This window comes from Dermacentor andersoni, chromosome 6, assembly GCF_023375885.2.
Source record: "Dermacentor andersoni chromosome 6, qqDerAnde1_hic_scaffold, whole genome shotgun sequence".
NCBI lineage: Eukaryota > Metazoa > Arthropoda > Arachnida > Ixodida > Ixodidae > Dermacentor > Dermacentor andersoni.
Genome location: NC_092819.1, coordinates 68790815 through 68810755, shown reverse-complemented (window position 1 = coordinate 68810755; position 19941 = coordinate 68790815). Strand labels below are relative to the sequence as shown.

General features: G+C 45.3%; 1 long non-coding RNA gene across 1 annotated transcript; it reads left to right on the top strand.

Annotated features, from left to right (window-relative positions):
* The first annotated feature begins 622 nt into the window (after positions 1 to 622).
* LOC129382437 (uncharacterized) lies at positions 623 to 18796 on the top strand. Its single transcript, XR_008610499.2, has 3 exons — positions 623 to 926; positions 7512 to 7666; positions 18520 to 18796. It is a non-coding gene; the product is annotated as an uncharacterized lncRNA (long non-coding RNA).
* Positions 18797 to 19941: the final 1145 nt, after the last annotated feature.

Here is a 19941-nt window from a genome sequence, read left to right as displayed (position 1 = left end):
CCAGCCCGACACCGTTTGACAGGGCGACAAGACAGGAACTTACACCACTCGCCTGACTGCTTGGATCCAACGCCGCCTCCGTTCTTGTTCGTAGGGTTTATATAGATGGAAAGACGCAGAAGGATACATCCTCCCTCATCCCTACGTAGTTGCGGCACTTGTATACGCAACAGTATCGTCGGCGTCCTTTTGTTTTCCTTCGACTTTCAGCGCACGCAACTCCACTACCAGTAGCAATTTTCGCCCGCGGGAGCGGCTGAGTTGTGAACGTTCTGACCGCCAGGGCGGCGCTGTAGGTGTCGTGAGAACTCCCGTACGGGTTCCCCATCGCGTTCGCATCGATGGAGCTTTCCAGCAAGCTGGCTTTTCAGCTCCAGCGAATCAAGCAACATAAGTTATAGTGCATGTGTTATGACCGGCCACTATGCTTGTTAGATTACGTTGTAGGTCAGTGTTGTTTGAGCAATGTCGACAGCGAAAATAATCTGAAACGATCGCTATCTATTGCGGCGCGTGTGCGCTCGCGCCGTCCATAGGAAAGCAGCGACTGTGTGCAGGCACATAACGTCAACTGCGCGTTCATTTTGGCTTGCCTATGGGAAAAGTCTAGGGCATTGCACGGATGCCTTGCTATAATATCGATTCTACACCGTTAATGAAGCTTTTCGCAAAGCCTGCAGTGATAATTCTGACATTTTCTTCTGTGGAGCCCAATTCTAATTTACTATTTTCCTTTAGACAAATGGTCATAGTTTTCTTCGTAAAAATTGCTATGATTGCACAATTTGTTGTTTCCTTGCAGACTTGGAGAAGTCTGCGAACATGTGGCAGCACTGCTTTTCAAGGTGGAGCTGCTCGTTTCGTCTGGGTTTGCGAGGTCGACAACATCATAGCTTTGCGAGCGGAACAACAAGTTTCGAGAGAGTGTAAGCCACATTGTTGTTTTCGTTTTTCTTTTTTTTCTTTTCTTCAGTCTGGAAAGATTTTTCAACAAAATCAGCTTTTATGTTTGTATGTGACAAAATAACTACCGTAAAAACCGGAATATTGGTGAAACTTTTCTTTCAGTATACCCTGGCAAAATGTTGACCCCCGTCTTATATACCGGTCATTTCTACCGGCTTATACCGGTTTCTTTCATTTTTTTATATTTAAAGTTTCCTATATTCCCTTTCTTATCAGCAATGTTATGCACACGTGCACTAGCAGACGTTTTTATAGGCACATATGTGCATTTTTCACCATAAAAATTGCATGCCATAAAGCTAAACTCACATATAAATCTTTAATATAATCTTCCCCCATAAAATTCAGATTGTCACACAATTGTCGATCCAGACGAAACAGTTGGTGTCAGATCACCAAGAAAAAGCAGAAATTCCCATTTCCCTACAATTTCCAATAATGTACCTTGAAGAAATTATATGTACGACTGTAGCAAATTCCTACATGTAAATACAGTAGTGAACAAACAGATATGATATTTGGCATTAGGTCCTGTGAGTTGATGTGCTCGGTGTTGGTGCTGCATTATGCCAGATCGATAGCCTAGGGCAATAGTCCTTGCAACATGCACTGCCATAGTACTTTCTTCGCGCCACATAGCCTACCTGCCGTGTGCATAATTTGCGTATTCCAAGAATGTATTACACGGAAACCGTAGTATCAACCAGTAGTTAAAATATGTGAGCGCTGGTGAGGTATATTTCATTTATTTACATTTAGGTACATTTTAGTAATAGGTGGATAGGGTGGCTGAGCAAAAGGTTTGGCGTGCTACTGCACGTTTATTACATAATAAGAGTCTAAAGGACTTCTGAAAAGAAAATAACGCACATGCATCTACTCGAACAAAAAACTTAGGACGGGGGCAGCAATGAGCATCGTGAAATCAACGCTGTGGCAAGTGGAGCTTTATGGCACCATTAATAATCCAAACGCTAGCCATCTCCGTGGTGCAGCCAATACGAGAGTTCGATAACATTTTTTTATTGATGGCGCCATAAAACTCCTTGTTGATACCATGGTGCTCACTGCTGCCCTTTCCCTAGTTTTTATGCGCGTGGATGCATGTGAATTTTTTTTGCTCTCGTCATTTGACCTTCTTATATATTAAACTTGAGTAGTACCATAGAATAAAGAACAACTTTAGAGAAGGGAAACTGTACCTTCCACAGTGGTTCGAAAATAAGAAGCGGCAGCGCATGGAACTTAGTGGGGGGCCCGACAGATGGCGCTACTTAAACAGGAAGCGGAAATCTTTTTTTTTTTAGTACAATATTTAATATGGCCCCTTTATACCGGTGGCGTACGCTGGGTACGCGCCGTGCTCGCCTCGCTGGCTTTGCGGCATGCCTCAGCTGCCGCGTTTTAATGGCCAGGAGATTGAAGAGCCTCTACTGACGCCCATACAAACAAGCCACAAGTGAGTGAACAGGACGTGCGACTTTATTGGCAGAAGAAAAGCAGTGCACCTTCTCATACAAGATCAGAAATAAAATTTGCATGTCGAGATGCGCTGAAACCATTAACGCGAGATCGTAAACAGCTCACTTTCGTCGCCGCACATGGCGATCTGGTAACGAGCAACAATCAGTAGCGCAAGCAAATTGGGCAGTGCACCACCTGTTTGCATCGACAGTCGCCGTAACTTGCATTGCGAAGCAATCGGGTGACGCAAGGGATCTGCTGCCGCAACCAACACAGCGACATGGACTAAACGGCATTTTAGCGTTCCCGCCTTTCCAACCTGCACGTTTCTTTTTGTTCTTTCGGGGGCCGCTAATGTGTAACTCATAGTTGGTGCCCCACATTCTCAATGTGGGCATCACCATTTTGCAGCCACTTTTGCAGGCCTTTCCACCCATGTGGCTATCAACTTCGGACCATGTAATAACGTGTGCTGTCTCCGCTCACGCCACATCACGGCCGATGAAGGCCCACAAGCATAATTTGCCGGCGGCTGCAGCAAGAAATGTCGAATGGGGAGAGCACCAATTACGGTGCATGTAAATTGGGAGTCTTTGTCGCTGTGTGGACTGCAGGAGCAGATGGTTACCTCGGGAGACTGTTGCCCATGCAGCTAACCAGGTCGCCACATCGAAGAAACATAACACGGCGACCATTATCAAATTAGACTCTGCATTCAATCACCGCATAAGGTTCAGACAATACACTGTACATTGGCTAAGATCCGCATGACAACAGTGGGCATTCACGCACTACAAGTTGCATACAGCACATTCAGCTATCCGACTTCAGGCACAGTGCTTGCCTACGTCGCATATGGTGGTCTAGTAACGAGTGACAACCAGCAGCACAAGCAGATTGGACAGTGCCCCACCTGTTTGCACTGACAGTCGCCGTAACTTGCACTGCGAATCAACCGGGTGACGCAGGCACCTGCTGTCATAGCCAACACAGCGACATGAACTACCTGGCATCCTAGCGTTACCTCCTTTCCTACATGCACGTTTCTTTTTGTTCTTTCGGTGGCCACTAATGTGTCGCTCACACTTGGTGCCCCACCTGCTCTCAATATGGATGTGGTCTGTTTTGTGGGAATCGCCATTTCGCAGCCACTTTTACAGGCCTTTCCACCCATGTGGATATCAACTTCATACACTTCAAACCATGTAATCATGTATGATAGCCTCTGTTCACGCCAAATCATAGCCAAAGAAGGCCACAAGCACACTTTACCCACGGCTGCAGCAGGAAAGGACAAACACGGAGCACCAATCACAGTACATGTAAACAAGGAGTTTGTGTCACTGTGTGGACTGCAGGTGCTGACCTCGAGAGGCCGTTGGCCAATACAACTGAACAGGCTGCCACATCCCAGAAATGTAACACGGCAACCATGACCAAGTGGGACAACATTGAAACAAGATTAGGCAATCAAATCACTTCAGCATACTCTAACATAGCGCTCAATCTATACATTGGCACTATGCATTGGCTACGGTCTACATGACAACAGTGAGCATACACGCACACGGGTTGCTTGCGGCACATTCAACCGTCCGACTGTAGGCATAGTGCTTGCCTTCGTCGCACATGGTAGTCTGGTAACAAGCAACAACCAGCAGCGCAAGCAGATTTGACAGTGTGTCCCACGTGTTTGTACCGACAGTCGGCGCTGAATATGAGCAACTTGCATAGCGAAGAAATCGGGTGACGCAAGCACCTGCTGCCACAGCCAACAGCGACAGCCGGCATTTTAGCGTTACCACCTTTCCAACCTGCATGTTTCTTTTTGTTCTTTTGCATGCCACTAATGTGTAACTCACGCTTGGTCCCCCACATTCTCTATATATGGGCATGGTCGGTTTTGTGGACATCACTATTTTGCAGTCACTTTTGCAGGCCTTTCCACACATGTGGATATCAACTTCATACACTTAGACCCATGTAATTATGTATGAGAGTCTCCGTTGACGCCAAATCATGGCCGAGGAAGGCCACAAGAAAAATTTGCACACGGCAGCAGCAGGAAAGGACGGAACGGGGATCACCAACCACGGTGCGTGTAAATTCGCAGTCTATGTCACTGTGCGGACTGTAAGAGCAGGTGCTTGCCTCGAGAGACTGCTTCCCAATGCAACTGACCAGGCTCCCACATATGAGAAACGTAACATGGTGACAAGTACCAAGTCGGACAGCGCCGAAACCAGATTCTGCAATCAATCACTTCAATGTAGCTTGCACAAAAACACAGGCTGTCGAGCAAGAATAGCAATCCTGAATGAGACTAGGAACTCAATATGGGAATGAGAAAGCTTGCATTCAAGAAAGAAGCCACTCTACCTTGCAAGCATTGAAAGCCAAAAGCATTAACAAAAGTTAAATGCTACATAGCACTCAGTGTAAAGGTTAATGCAAGACACACGCCAATGCCGCACCAGCTATTTCAGGAGAGGAATTGCACATGGCAACATACACTAGAAAGAACTGCTACACATATGCTACTAGACAGTGACTGGCATTAAGTATGAGCAAAGAATCGGTTGACTAATGTTTGGATGAAGAAGAGGAATGATCTCTAACAAGAATGTGGAATGAAAAAGCTTGCATTCATTGAAAAAAATTATACTTGGCACGAATCGGCAAGGCCAGGAAGCTCATTAAGGAAGGGCAAGCTGACGGAACACTTTTGGCCAGCGTCTTCTGTGCTTGTTCAGAGGTTGCAGGTACATCTGAAGACACAGTTGAGGTACCTGGATGACTCAGCCAATATCCGTGCTGGTGGAATGATGGGGGAGCCTCTTTTCACTCCTGACAGAGTCGTCAGTAGACTTCATATCTCAACCAAATAATTCTGGAATGGCTTCTTTGTTTGTGGTCATGAATTCGGCTCCAGCCCTTTCCTGTTGGTGTAGATGGGGGCTCCCGTGATGACCAAGATATACTTGGCACAGACACTGTTGAGGCAGAACAGTGACAAAGGAGATACAGCAGAGATTATCCGAACTCATGTAGTGTTTTCTTTTATGTTCGAACCAATTATACTGAACTGTAAACATAAACAAACACTCATATCATCTGCTACAAACAAATGACATGTATGTCAAGACTAGCAAGCCAATACAGCATATATCAAGCATATTTATTTCTGAACCAGGTGTTGTTTACCTTGTAGTAGCAGCCAAAGTCCACACAATGACCTTGTTGTAGCAGGCAGCAGCTTCTGTTTAGGGCATGGAGTGTGTTGCTTTATACTGGTGCCATCCTCATTACTCCATGTCTGGAACAGAAATTTTGACTGCATCAGAAATTGAATAAGCACAATTTTGCAATATAAAATGCGAAAAGGTGCGACATATACATTGCAATGGTTTGTGACTACAGAACACATGCAAATGTACACTGTTTGTTCTAGGGTGCTTAAGCAGCACGGTAAATAAATATGGTACTCTCCGTAAAATTGATGTCTGCGTAACTACAATGCATGTCAACAGCTTAAGTATTATTAAGATCACAAATAATAACATTTGTGCGCTCGTTTACACACTAGAAGAGATCGCACTGCTGATTTCACAAGCAAATAGATGAAAGACATGAAGCTATTAGAAATGATGCATTATTTTTGTGCATGAACGTGATGCACCGCTTCACTACTGCAAAAATAGATGTCCTGAGGTAAGCCAAACGGAACAGCAAGAACATTTGGAACCAACAGGTACGAAATATGGGTGAATTATCATGTGTGCAACTGTTTAATACATGAAATTCAGTACTTTAGCTTCAGTTTATCAGAAGGTTATTCGGTTCTGTGAACGAAAGAAGTTGCCGGCGGACTCGAAAAAAAAATATATTGATACGGCAACTCAGTCACTTATGGCTACGTCTACAACGAGATGAAAAATGTGACGCGCGTTCCGATATCGTTTCTCTTTCGTGAATGTGTGTATAATGATGGCCTCGCAACTGAAAGTTTATTTCGGAAACAGCAACGGAGGGTCCTGACTGCCCTTATGTAATGCAGCATCTAGTTCGTTAACTTACCTCGGCCTGTAAGTTAACGAGACGAATAAATTACATAGCGATTGAAGCAGTGATGTTAAACGACTCACCGGTATTGCTGTTCCCAGTCGCAGCAGGACCCCGCTCCCATTTCGATGCAGACGTGTTCCACATGGCTCACGACTGAAACCTAGCTTCCAGGCTTACACCCCAAGTTAAATAACGCGAGATATCGAAGCGCAATAAACTGGTGTTAGCACAAAATAACCAACCAATGTACGAACCAAGGAATCCGTACCTGCCGTGCACGCGAACATACCGGTAAAAATTTTAAATCCAGGCCAAAGGTCACGTGGGAGGTCGATGATGCTGAACGTTATCTTGCGTGTAAAATGACAAAAAACAACAAAGCTGGTAACGAAAAGTACAATGTAAAATTAGGAATTATAATTTTGTAGTCTTTATCATGCAATAAAAACGCTTCGTTTACTGTTGAAGAAAGTTTGTAGGTTAAAATTGCGCTTACTACGGCGCCTCTAGCGGGAGATAATGTGCTCAAGGGGGAACCTTTTTAATTGGTGTACTATGCCTGTTTCTTTAGCAGCGCCGCGCGGTCGATTTTTTCGCCCTCTGTGGCCATTTGTTGAACTTGAGAGTGTGCTACCCCTGGTAGTACCATGCCAAGTCTTTTGCGTGGCTATACTATCCACCTACCATTAAAATGTACCCACAAGCGCTCACATATTTTCGCTACTGGTTGATACTACGGTTTCCTTTTAATACATTCTTAGAATACGCAAATAATTCACCACAGCAGGGTGGCTGCGAATAAGGTGCCATGACAGTGCATGTTGCAGGAATTAATGCCTAGGGGCACGACATCGCATCCAAGATGTCGCACTCACGCTGGTTATTATTACAGGCTACGATAACGCTGATGGTATCGTCCATGTGTCTTCGCCCGGGTCGACAACCGCCTGCCGACCTGCTGCTGCCGCCTGCCCATCCGCATCGACGATTGCTGACTCCAGCTCATCACCCGCCAGTTACAGATGAATCCAAGTGGTCCACCTGGCAACCTAGGATTACATCACGTGGGTTCACGGCGGCCGAGGCAGGATATAAAGGACAGCTGGCTGGCTCCCACTTCGGGCGCGACATCACATCCAATATGTCGCACTCACGCTGGTTATTATTACAGGTAAGTTACCTGAAAGCTGCGCATTGTTTTAGAAGTAGTAATTACTCTTTGTTGGCGGTGTCGTGCCCACCACAGTCTGTTGAGAAATCGAAGTTTTTGATGGCTCTGTTTACTTGCAAATTTCGTACCTTGTCTGCTATTTTACTATTGCTTTCGGGAGGTATAGAATCTAATCCTCGCGCTATGAGAAAAAGTGAAGCAGATTCACTTGCCCAGGCTATAGATGCTATCCACCGGCTTGAAGAGGGTCAAGCTTCCCTGATAGCTGATTTGAAGTCTGCCAGGGAGAAGCAAGTGGAAACTGACAACAAAATTTAAATTTTAAGCGACAAGATTGTGTCTTTGGAAAAAGCAATGGAGTTAAATTGCACAATTAAAGCGGGGACAGATTCCGACGCTGTACGCGTGGTGTCTGAGCAGGTGGCGGTTATTAAGGCACGCTGTAACGACTCCGAGAATAGGCTGCGACGTTCGAATCTGCTTTTCTTCGGTTTGGAAGATAACGCTAGAGAAGACTGGACAAAGTCGAAGCAAAACATAATTGACTTCTGTGCGGATAAGCTTGGCATCAAAATAAGTGAACAACAATTTGAGCGGGTGCATCGGTTGGGAAGATACAGTGAGGACAAACGGAGACCAATCAGAGCCAAGCTGACCGTCTTTAAGGACAAAGATCGCATTCTCTCTTCGGCACACAAACTGAAGGGAACGTCATATTCTACTCGCGAAGATTTTTCCCCGGAAACTCGACGTGCTAGACAAAAGCTAATTGAATTTGCGAAAACCCAGAATAAAGCTTTCAAGCTTTCAGTGGACAGGCTGCGTATTGAATCAAGAACTTATATCTAAGATGGTTCTGCAAGTGCAGTTGTCCCGCTGAATAGATAGCTACGGTTGGGAGCATGCGCACAGAGTCACTAAGTACTAAAACTAATCCCGACTTCACCCTCGCTATCATTATCGTATGCCAGCATACGGAGCATATTATCAAAGTGCGATCTCATCTCTTCCTTCTTGGAAGACAGTAAATCGGACATTATCGCTTTCACAGAGACATGGCTGCATTCTGCAATAACGAATTATGAAATCTTTTCATCATCAAACATGTACGACATATATAGGTGTGACCGCTCTATTAAAAGAGGAGCGGTTTCTTGATTGGTGTAAAGAAAACCATTACGTCATTTTTGGTCAACACTAATTCTGACCTCGAGATTGTTTGGGTGGCCTGCACGATCTCATCTTCTAGGATACTAATAAGTAATTGTTACCGTGCACCAGATTCTAATAATTCTTTCATCAAAGCTCTTCGCAACACAATCAACAAAGCCATTGAACTCTTCCCGGCTGATTTTAATTTATCTTCTTGGGGATTTCAATTATCCACTAATCGATTGGACGAATTTATCATCTTTTTGTTATATATCGTCTGAATTCATCAACTTGTCTTTAGACTTTAATCTCTTTCAAGCTGTCACGAAACCCACACATGGTGCCAATGTTCTAGATCTCATTCTTAGTACAGCACCTGAAACAATAAGTCAGATAGAATATTTGGATGGTTTCAGCGACCACCATTTGCTCCAAATAACGATAAACACAACGCCACCGGTTACGGGTAAAACCAGAAAACAAATTCGGGATTACAATAAAGGCAATTATAAAACAATAATCTCAGAATTTGAAACTTTCTTCGAAAACACAATGTGGTCATCATTTTACGATAGATCTGTTGAAGAAAACTGGCTCATGTTTAAAAATACACTGTGCGCGTTAGTAGACAAGTATGTTCCACTCGTTAATATAAGTAACGATAAGTTGCACCCTTGGTTTACTAAAAAGCTTCAGCGCATGAGGAACAAGAAAAAACGCTTGTATAATATCGCTAAGCGAGATTGCACATCAGCAGCGTGGCAGAATTACAAAACGTACCTTAAATCGTACTGCTCAGCTTTAGGTAAAGCTAAAGATAAATATTTTTCTAATGATCTTCCTGAGCTGCTTAAGAACAATCCTGCCATGTTTTGGAAAATAATAAAGCCTAACAACTAATCAGATGAATTGTCACTACAAAACAGCAGCAATATTCCAATTCCAGACAGTGAATTTTCGGAGGTCTTTAATTCATTCTTCAGCTCTCTATTTACACAGGAGAACACTTCAAATGTACCTTTTGTTTCAAAATTAGGCTACCAATACGGGGAACCTATTGAAGTCACTTTGGAGGGCCTCTCTTCCCTCATAAATAACCTTAAGATGCCTTCTTCATGTGGCATAGATAGTATAAACTCGGAAAGATTTTAAAGAATACGGTAGAAATATCAAGCAAAATTCTTTTTCGCATATTCAGACAGTCACTTGCGACTGGTCACCTTCCCGCAGATTGGAATATGGCGAAAGTTATATCTGTATTTAAAAATTCTAACAGGAACTCCTGTAAGAATTATCGTCCCATTTCATTGACATGCATTCCCTGCAAGTTGCTTGAACACATTATCACTACGCAGATTTACAGACATCTTGAAACTAACAAATTCCTTTTTCATAATCAGCATGGCTTAGGAAGGGCCTCTCGTGCGAGACACAGTTATTTGAATTTTCAACAGACCTACACACTTACTTAAATTATATTAACTTACAAATTCATTGCTTGTTCCTTAATTTTTCGAAGGCATTCGACCGTGTCGCACATTGTCGCTTATATCAAAACTCTCCGCACTTAAATTGGACTGTCTTACCTTGTCATGGCTCCGAAATTTCCTGTCTAATCGTCAGCAGTTTACTATTGCAAATAACTACTCTTCCTCCGTAACAGACGTTTCTTCTGGTGTACCACAGGGTAGCGTCCTCGGTCCCTTGCTTTTTCTAATATTTATTATCGACCTACCTCAAAATTTGTCCCCCACCATCAGAATATTCACCGACGACTGCATAATTTATCGCCCAATTAAAAAGTCAGGTGATCATCTCATTCTTCAGCAAGACTTTCAACAAATCATTAACTGAAATAGAAGCCGCATCTCCTGTCACGACCCCAACCCATGGCCCCGACAATTGCCAGGCGACCGTCTCATTCATACAGTCCGTCGTGCGCCAAGAATTCCCTAACGTTGGCTTGACCAACGTCTGCTCAGTTAATCGGCCCGACTACACTCCGTCCAGCACTGTCATATGCACCCGCAGCCTGAATGCCCCAACGCGGTATTGCAACCCGGCCGAATGGCGTACTCCAGACGACAGGCCTATATGCTTTACTTGTGGCCGTATCGGCCATATTTCACGTCACTGTCGGTCTTCGTGGAATTCGACCCCCTGGTCTTACCACCCATCCCACGGCCTTCATGCTGCTCCCCGGTTCGCCCTGCAAAAGCAGCCAGCAAATTCTGGCGACACTTCTCGTCCTACCCGCTCTAGCCGCTCTCCTTCGCCACGTCGCCGCTTCTCCCGATCGCCCCCATCTCGCCGACCACCGTCCCTTAGTTCCTTCCGGTGCACCCTTCCGGAAAACTAACGGGTGCAGCACCTGGAGGTGATGCTGCCAAACCGACCCGACGCAAAAATCCTCTTTTGACCTTGCCCACACATCGGAACGTCATTAGCGTGAACGTGGAGGGTGTACCTGTTACGGATCTGATTGACACTGGCACGCACGTATCTGTGATGAATGCTCAGCTTCGCAATCGTCTCAAGAAAGTCCTCACTCCTGCCCTTTCGTCTGTGGTCCAAGTCGCCGACGGTGGAACACCAGCCGTTATTGGCATGTGTCCGGCTCGCGTGAGTATCGCCGGACATCATACTTCTGTTTTATTTTATGTACTAGAGCACTGCCCTCACGACCTCATCCTGGGCCTTGACTTTCTGTCTACACATTCCGCTTTGATAGATTGTTCTGCTGGTGTTGTGAAACTCGCTCTACCTGCTGCTATTCACCCTCCCGATAGTGCTCCGATACGGCTATGTGTGAACTTTGGACTCTGTACACAAGTACTCCCGCGCGGAATATCCCTGGCGCAAATAACGCCAGCTAGAGACTACCACATATCGGCTTTAACTTGTGACAGCTCCTCGTGTTCAACGCTTGCTTCGCCCCCTGTCCCTTCATATTTGAATGCCCTAACAAAAATGATTGCTCCCGACCTTCCTCCCCAGCGTGCTCAAGAACTACGTTGCCTGCTTGTCTCATACTGCGACATATTCAACCTTGGAGAACGCCCGCTAGGACAAATATCTGTCGTAAAACATTGAATAAACACCGGTGATGCGAGCCCGATCCATCGGCGACTCTACCGTGTATCGCCTACTGAGCGACATACCATCCAACACGAAGTTGACAAGATGCTTTCACGAGACATCATCGAACCTTCTTGCAGCCCATGGGCATCTCTTGTTGTACTAGTTAAAAAGAAGGACAACAGTTGGCGATCTTGCATCGATTATCGACACCTCAACAAGGTAACAAAGAAAGACGTCTATCCGCTACCACGCATTGACGATGCCCTGGATTGCCTGCATGGAGCACAATATTTTTCGTCCATCGACCTTCGCTCCGGCTACTGGCAAATTGCCGTCGATGACATGGACCGCGAGAAGACAGCTTTTATTACTCCCGATGGCCTGTATCAGTTCAAAGTGATGCCTTTCGGTTTATGTAATGCCCCGGCCACATTTGAACGAATGATGGACGCCCTCCTACACGGTTTCAAATGGTCCATCTGCCTCTGTTACCTGGACGACGTGATCGTTTTTTCTCCGACCTTTGCGGCACACCTCGAGTGCCTGTCGACGATCCTATCTGTTCTCCGTCAGGCGGGGCTACAACTAAATTCGTCCAAGTGCCACTTCGGTCTTCGTGAAATTTCTGTGCTTGAGCATCTCGTCGATTCTTCTGGTGTACGCCCTGATCACGATAAAATACGGGCAGTCAAAGGCTTTCCCGTGTCAACATGTGCCAAGGATGTTCGCAGCTTCTTGGGCCTTTGCTCCAACTTCCGTCGGTTTGTCCGAAATTTTGCGAACGTTGCGCGCCCTCTCAATTAGCTCCTCAAGAAAGACGCTGCATTCATTTGGACCCTGAGCAAGCTGGTACTTTCACCGAGCTGATTGGGCTGCTTACGTTCCCGCCCATCCTTGCTCACTTTGATGCGTCAGCTCCAACAGAAGTCCGTACCGATGCCAGTGGCCACGGTATTGGAGCTATCTTCGCACAGCAACAACAAGGGCGAGAACGTGTTATTGCCTACGCCAGCCGCCTTCTGTCCTCTGTGGAGAGCAATTATTCAATCACCGAACGCGAGTGTCTGGCTCTCATTTGGGCAGTGGGTGAATTCCGCCCCTATTTGTACGGCTGCCAATTCACAGTCATCACTGATCATCACGCTCTGTGTTGGCTTTCGTCCCTCAAAGATCCTTCAGGGCGCCTTGGCCGCTGGGCTCTGCTCCTCCACGAATACAGCTATTCCGTTGTATACAAGACCGGCCGGTTACATCAAGATGCGGACTGCTTGTCGCGCCATCCTGTCGACCCTCATGACGTTTCTGTGGCCGGCATACCTGTCACCATTCTCTCTCTGGCTGCTTTTCGCGACATTGGAGCCGAACAACGTCGTGACCCCTCCTTGCAACACCTTATTCATCGGCTCACGTCAACGACCCCCGATCCTTCCCTTCAAATGTTTGAACTTCAAGATGGTATATTGTACCGCTCTAACATGCGCCCGGATGGCCCTGCCCGACTTTTCGTTGTGCCTGAGCATCTGCGTGAGACTGTTCTCGCCCAGCTTCATGATGTACCGACTGCAGGTCACCTTGGCGTGTCACGGACTTATGACCGCGTTCGGCGGCGCGTCGTTTGGCCTGGTCTATACCGTGACGTCTGCCGTTATATCGCTGCATGTGATCTCTGTCAACGACGCACAAAGCCGACAACAATCCCTGCTGGTCGCCTTCAACCACTTGACGTACCATCAGAACCATTCTACCGTGTAGGTGTTGATCTTTTAGGCCCTTTCCCTACGTCTGCTTCGGGAAACAAGTGGATTGCTGTAGCAACAGACTACGCCACTGGATATGCAATCACACGGGCTCTTCCGACATGCTGTGCAACCGATGTCGCCGACTTCCTCCTAGAATCCTTCACCACGGCGCCCCTAGACAGCCCCAGACTACTTTCTTTCAAAAGTTGTCAATGACATTCTACACTCGTGCGCGACTAAACACAAACTTGCTACTGCTTACCATCGCACCCTTACTGACACGCTGTCCATGTATGTCTCCGATGACCATCGCGACTGGGACGTTGCGCTGCCGTTCGTTACTTTCGCCTATAATTCGTCTCGCCATAATACCGCACGCTTCTCTCCATTCTTCCTCTTGTTTGGCCGTGACCCTACGTTACCTTTCGACACCATTCTGCCTGCTAGTCTGAATTCCACATCCGAGTACGCCCGCGAAGCCATCCTCAAAGCACAAGAAGCACGCCATATTGCCCAACATCGACTTCTGGAGTCGCAGGACAATCAGCTGCGCTTATATGACGCTCGCCATCGTGACGTCCATTACACACCGGGCGCCCTGGTTCTCCTTTGGTCGCCGTCGCGACGCGTTGGCCTCTCGGAGAAGTTACTTTCACGCTACTCCGGCCCTTACCGTGTCTTGCGTCAAGTAACTGACGTCACGTACGAAATCGCCCCTCATGAGCCAACCGTGGCTCCGCATCTCTCCGACGTGGTCCACGTCGCGCGTCTTAAGTTGTATCACTCGCCCGCCTCCTAACCAGCACCGATCCGGTGCTTCAGCCGCCGAGGGTCATGTGACACGCTGACGAAGATGTTTTAATTATCGTCGGAAGAAGAAGATGTTCCGGGCTTCGCGCGCTGCCTACCATCTTGTCAGCTGATATAATTATTGTAAATATTCTGTAAATACACGTCTGACTGTTTTTAACCCCGTAACAATACGTACAAATTAAGTATTTGTAATAAATATTATTATTATTATTATTATTATTATTATTATTATTATTATTATTATTATTATTAAAGTCCGAGTGACGAATAAGCTGGCAGACCACTATTTCATAGGATGCCAGCTTTCATTCCGAAGTTGCCAGCAATCCCAAAGTAAAGAATCTCAATATATTGAAATATTTGATTTGTAATGGGTGCACTGAACAGTTCCGAGGGTAACGTCTCTTCGTAACCGAGGAGGCAGGTGACGCAGAGCAGGAACAGCTGGTTGCCCGAACTGCTCACACTCGTGCCAAGCACTGGCGATCCGGCTGGCCCACTGGTTGCACAGCAGGCATGGTGGAAGAGACGATCTGGCTGGCCTTGTTATTGTGCTCTTCTTCTTCATTACAGATTGCTTTAATTTCAACCGACTAGTTTCCCGCTATGACTGGAACGCAATGCTAAAAAATAGCTGTCCGAACAGTGTATATAATAATTTTATAGTGGCGATTTTCGATTTAAAGAAGGCATGTAGAAAAACAGTCTTGGTCCGAAAACGAAGACTACACCTATACTGGCTGAGCAATCGGATAATAAAAGCAACTGAAGAAGAGGAAAACTTGTGGAAGCGGTGTCGACAGCACCCTGATGACGAAACACTAAAATGTCTCTATCGAGAAGCCCGAAACAAAGTTACAGCACTGATGCGCTGTTCTAAGAGGAACTACTATCGTAATAAATTTTTTTCGTCGCATTATAAACCCGCCAAAAAGTGGTCCCTGGTAAATGAGCTTAGAGGCTCCTATCCAGGTACGTACTTGGACCCGACAACAAAAAGTTGTGGATCTATCAATAAAAATCTGGCGGACAGCTTCAATTATTTCTTTTCTTCAGTTTGCGCTGATAATGATGAACCCATGATCCTGTTGGTCTCAATGGTGGTCTTAGTTCACTACTAGATTTGGCATTTCTTCCACCAATAATTAAAGAAGACTTGTATCGATTGTTGCATCGATCTAGAAAAAGCCGTGCTGTCGGACTTGGTGGCATATCAGCAGAAGACATATGTCGCAACGTCAGAGTTCTAGCCGATCCGCTTCTTTTTATGTTTAATAGAATCCTTGATACTTGCATAGTACCAGATGCACTAAAGAGAGCACGCGTGATACCGATATTTAAAGTCGGAGATGCTTCGAAGCCAGACAACTATCGCCCCATCTCGCTTCTTCCTTTCTTAGCGCAACTGTTGGAAATACACGTGCTTGAAACGATTGAGGGGTTTGTTTCAAAACATACCATCTTATCATCTTCCCAGTATGGCTTCGTGTCTGGTAGATTGTCGGATCTTCTATATCAAACATTTGAACTTAACCAGGTAGCCTGTGGGCTTTCTTTATATATATCTAAGGCTGTCGATTTGGTAATCCACATTATTATATGTGCTAAACTACATAATTACGGTTTTCGGGGACATTTCCATGCATTTATACAAAACTACCTGTTAAATTGGTCCCAGATTGTATGTATTGGCGACCAAAAGAGTTCTTTGCGGTTTCTTAACGCAGGGATTCGACAGGGTTCCGTTTTCTCTCCGCTTCTTTTTAATTTGTACGTTTGTGACTTGGCACAGGTAACAACTTCATGTGCGATATTCCAGTACGCAGATGATACGTTGCTTGTTTCTAAACACATGCAGTACGAAGCAGCTGTCGCTTTACTTCAAAGCGACATAAAAAATGTGATGAACTGGTTTAAAAAGAACCCTGTAAAAGTCAGTGCTCGGAAAACTCGATTAGTATGTTTTAGAAATCGGTTAAGGGCTTTTGTAACAAATAAACTTGTCTTCCTTCACGGTTCTGATTGCTTAGACTGTGTTTGTGCCCCAGTACAATATGCGGATAGTGTCAAGTACCTTGGAGTATACTTTGAGACTGACTTATCATGGAATATTCAAATGGCTTGAATTTTTGCGCGATTACGTAATGTTGCATGTGTCCTTTACCGTATAAGGAGTTATGCACCTACCAAGATTAAAAAAGTGATAGTGCATGCTTTAGGCTACTCGCATATAAGGTATGGCATTTGCTGTTTTTTTTAATTGCAGCAGATTTTGGAAACATAAGATTGACAACCTATTAAAAAGCATACTAAAAAGTGTTGCGTACAACCAAACCACAGATAACTTATTTCGAGATTTAGAAATGCCTGATTTCGAGTCTTGGTTTCGTTCAACAATTGTGATGCGTTATTTCTGGAGCAATTCTTTCCGAGAACCTGTCCATAAAAGTGTTGCTTTGAGTAGTCATCCCAGATATGTAGTTCCTCGGACAAGAACTCGTTATGGAAAAGGACAAAAAAGGTAGTTTATCCCCCACCTGTTTAATAACCTTCCATGTGCTGTAGTGGATCAGACAAGTTTGTCGGGATTAAAAAAGGCCCTCAAGGCAATGATAGAATAGTTTTCACATGTATAAAATCTCTTTTGTTGTAGTGTGATCTTTACCAAAATGAATGTAAGACTGTTTCCGCTGTTTTCACGATATTTTTTTTTCTTTGTTCTCGATAGGTTGTAACCTTGTTTACATATTGTGCCTTGTTTACTCAGTTTTAATGGTTGTTGTGTGCTATGTGTTTTCATTTGAACATTAAGTTTTGTTTACTGGGCATGTTTACCTGAAAAACCTATGATACGTTTTTCTTATTTTTTTTAGCTTGACATTTAGTTTGTCTGTAATAAGGAACATAATGCATTGCCCTGACTGCCAGGTTTCTGCCATACAAGCCCACTTAAGGCTTCGGCAGACCTAGCAAAATTATATGTACAAATTGATTATTTGTAATAAAGATTATTATTATTATCATTATTATTATTATTATTATTATTATTATTATCTGCTTTGAAACAGGGTGGTAACAAATATCCACTTAGCCTGCTTCAGCTAATCAGACATGTTATAAATGTAATTTTTCATTCTAGCATTTTGCTTACATCTCCCTAATCTTTTTATTTCGTCCTGAAAACTTCTACATGTACCTTGTACCCTTACCTATGCCTGTAACAGGTAACCTCTTCCCGGCTTTTCTTTTTTTTCAACAATATTGTAAACGTTTCTTACTTACCTCTGCTGCCGACCGGGTAATTCTTCCGTCCACTTCCCACGTTCCCACGTCCGCGCGCTTTTGCTGCCCTACAGTTTCGGTTTCTAAACTGTATTGGTTGCGTTGACTTTCCGAGGCTGCACCTGGGCTTGTACAAGGAATTCTATATATACATCGCCCACATGGTTTCAGTTTACTTGATACTGGTGTACGGGTATGCTTTCTCTACAATTAAAATGTTGTTCCCGCTGTCGATTCTATATCAGGGTTGTTAGCACACGAACGTCTTTGTTGTAAGCTTTATATATAAACGGTTAGGTCTAGATAATTTGGGCCAGTTACGGGCTAAAAATATCATGTATTAGTGACATGCTAGTGATTCCTGTTAGTTTTCACATGACGCCATCTCTGGGTATTGTGGCTAGCTTCCGCAGCGTACTCGGGAACCGGTTGGCGATAAGTGGATTAACAAGACGCCCAGTCTTCCGCTGCATTTTCTGTACCCAAAGATAGCGGCTGCTATGACGCCGGTTAAAACTATGTATTCTTGAAAATCTCCTTGCGCTCCTCACAAATGGTTTTTTCCAGCTACGGTTTAATTTTAATCAAGAATAATTTGCCTAACTTTTTAAATGCTGAATTTTGAGCACGTGATGAGGAGCGGGCTAAGAAACGTCATTCGCAATGTACTGGCCAGCTTCATGTTTACATTTTTGCCAACTTCGAAATTAGCAAGGTCCGCGAATTACAGACAGACGAGGAACTTTATTGATGAGAGACCTGAGAGACTCTGATGCCCCTTTTCAGGGAGGTGATGAAGCCGCGGGCCACTCCCACGTTGGTACGAGAAGGCGAAGCCTCACCGCCGCATCATTGGCTGTCTGGACAGCCTATACTTGAAGTGAAAGCTCGGAGCTCCGCAGCGCAGAGCTCCACTCTTCTGAGGTACAGCTATGCGGGCCTCTCTGTAACGAGGGGCACTCCCAGAGGATGTGTTCTGAATTACTTTTCTGTCGACAGCTCGACAGTCCGGACTAAAGGCGTCTAGGTTGATGGAGTGAAATAAAGTCAAGTTTGGATACGATGCTGTCTGAAGCATTCGCAGTGTGATACTTTGTGGTCTGTTTAGTTTATTGTGTGTGTGTGTGGTGAAGATTTGCGTTCTCTCTTCGTCTGGGAGAGCCAAAGCCATCGCCGCTTGCTCCGCCCAAGCTGGGGTGGAGCCTCTGATGGAGGCCGCGCAGGTCACCTGTTCTGCGTGATTGACTACCGTTGCGATGAAGTCGGATGTGCTCATCTACTGAGCTGCGTCAACGAAGCTGATCATGTGAGGCGATTTCTTGATCTTCCGGAGCAGGGCCACAGCGCGAGCTCTGCGTCTGCGTGCATTGTGTTGCGGACGTACGTTTTTGGGAAAAGGATCAACCATGATGTTGTCCCTTAGGTGATCCGACATTGCACATTTACTTTACTCCAATATAGTGGGACTAACTTCCAAGACCGTGAGAATCTCCCTCCCCGCGGGTGTGCTGGAGAGACGTGATATTCGAGCCGTTTTTTGAGCTTCAATGATTTCGGCGAGTGTGTTATGTACACCCAGCTGGAGAAGGCGTTCCATGCTGGCATTTACTAGCACTCCTAGCACTTTCTTGATGCTCTTACGGATTATCGTATTCAGCTTGTTCTTTTCGGACGCGTACCGCTTGTGCATTGCAGCCCCGTAGACGATGTGTCTCATGAGAAATGCGTGGAAAAGTCTGAGAAGCTTCTTTCAGACGTCCTCTCTTGTTGGAGATTCTATTAATCAGGCTGATCATGCACTCCGTCTTGGTCGTGGTGGTTTTCCTGAGCGTGGTAATGTTGCCTACATTAGACTCAATGAACATTCCGAGTACCCGTAGAGTGTCTACCCTAGGAATGTTGGCACCACTCTTGGTGTGAAGCTTCATGCTAACCTCGTTCAGGGGCTTCCACCCCCTGGGTATGGGACCTTTTCTGACCGGTTTGTAGAGAAGTAGTTCCGACTTTTTCGTCGAGCACTTTAGCCCTGTGCCCTCGAGGAAAGTTTCGGTTCGGTCAATTGCCTCCTTTAGACTCGATTCCATCTCCCCTTCGCTGCACTCCACCGTGATTCAAGCGAACGAAATCAGTATCCTTGCTGAGTATCCTTGACGCACTTAGGATACAGAGTGTTCTTGCGTTTTCGCAGCTCCTCCATTTGCTCCACGG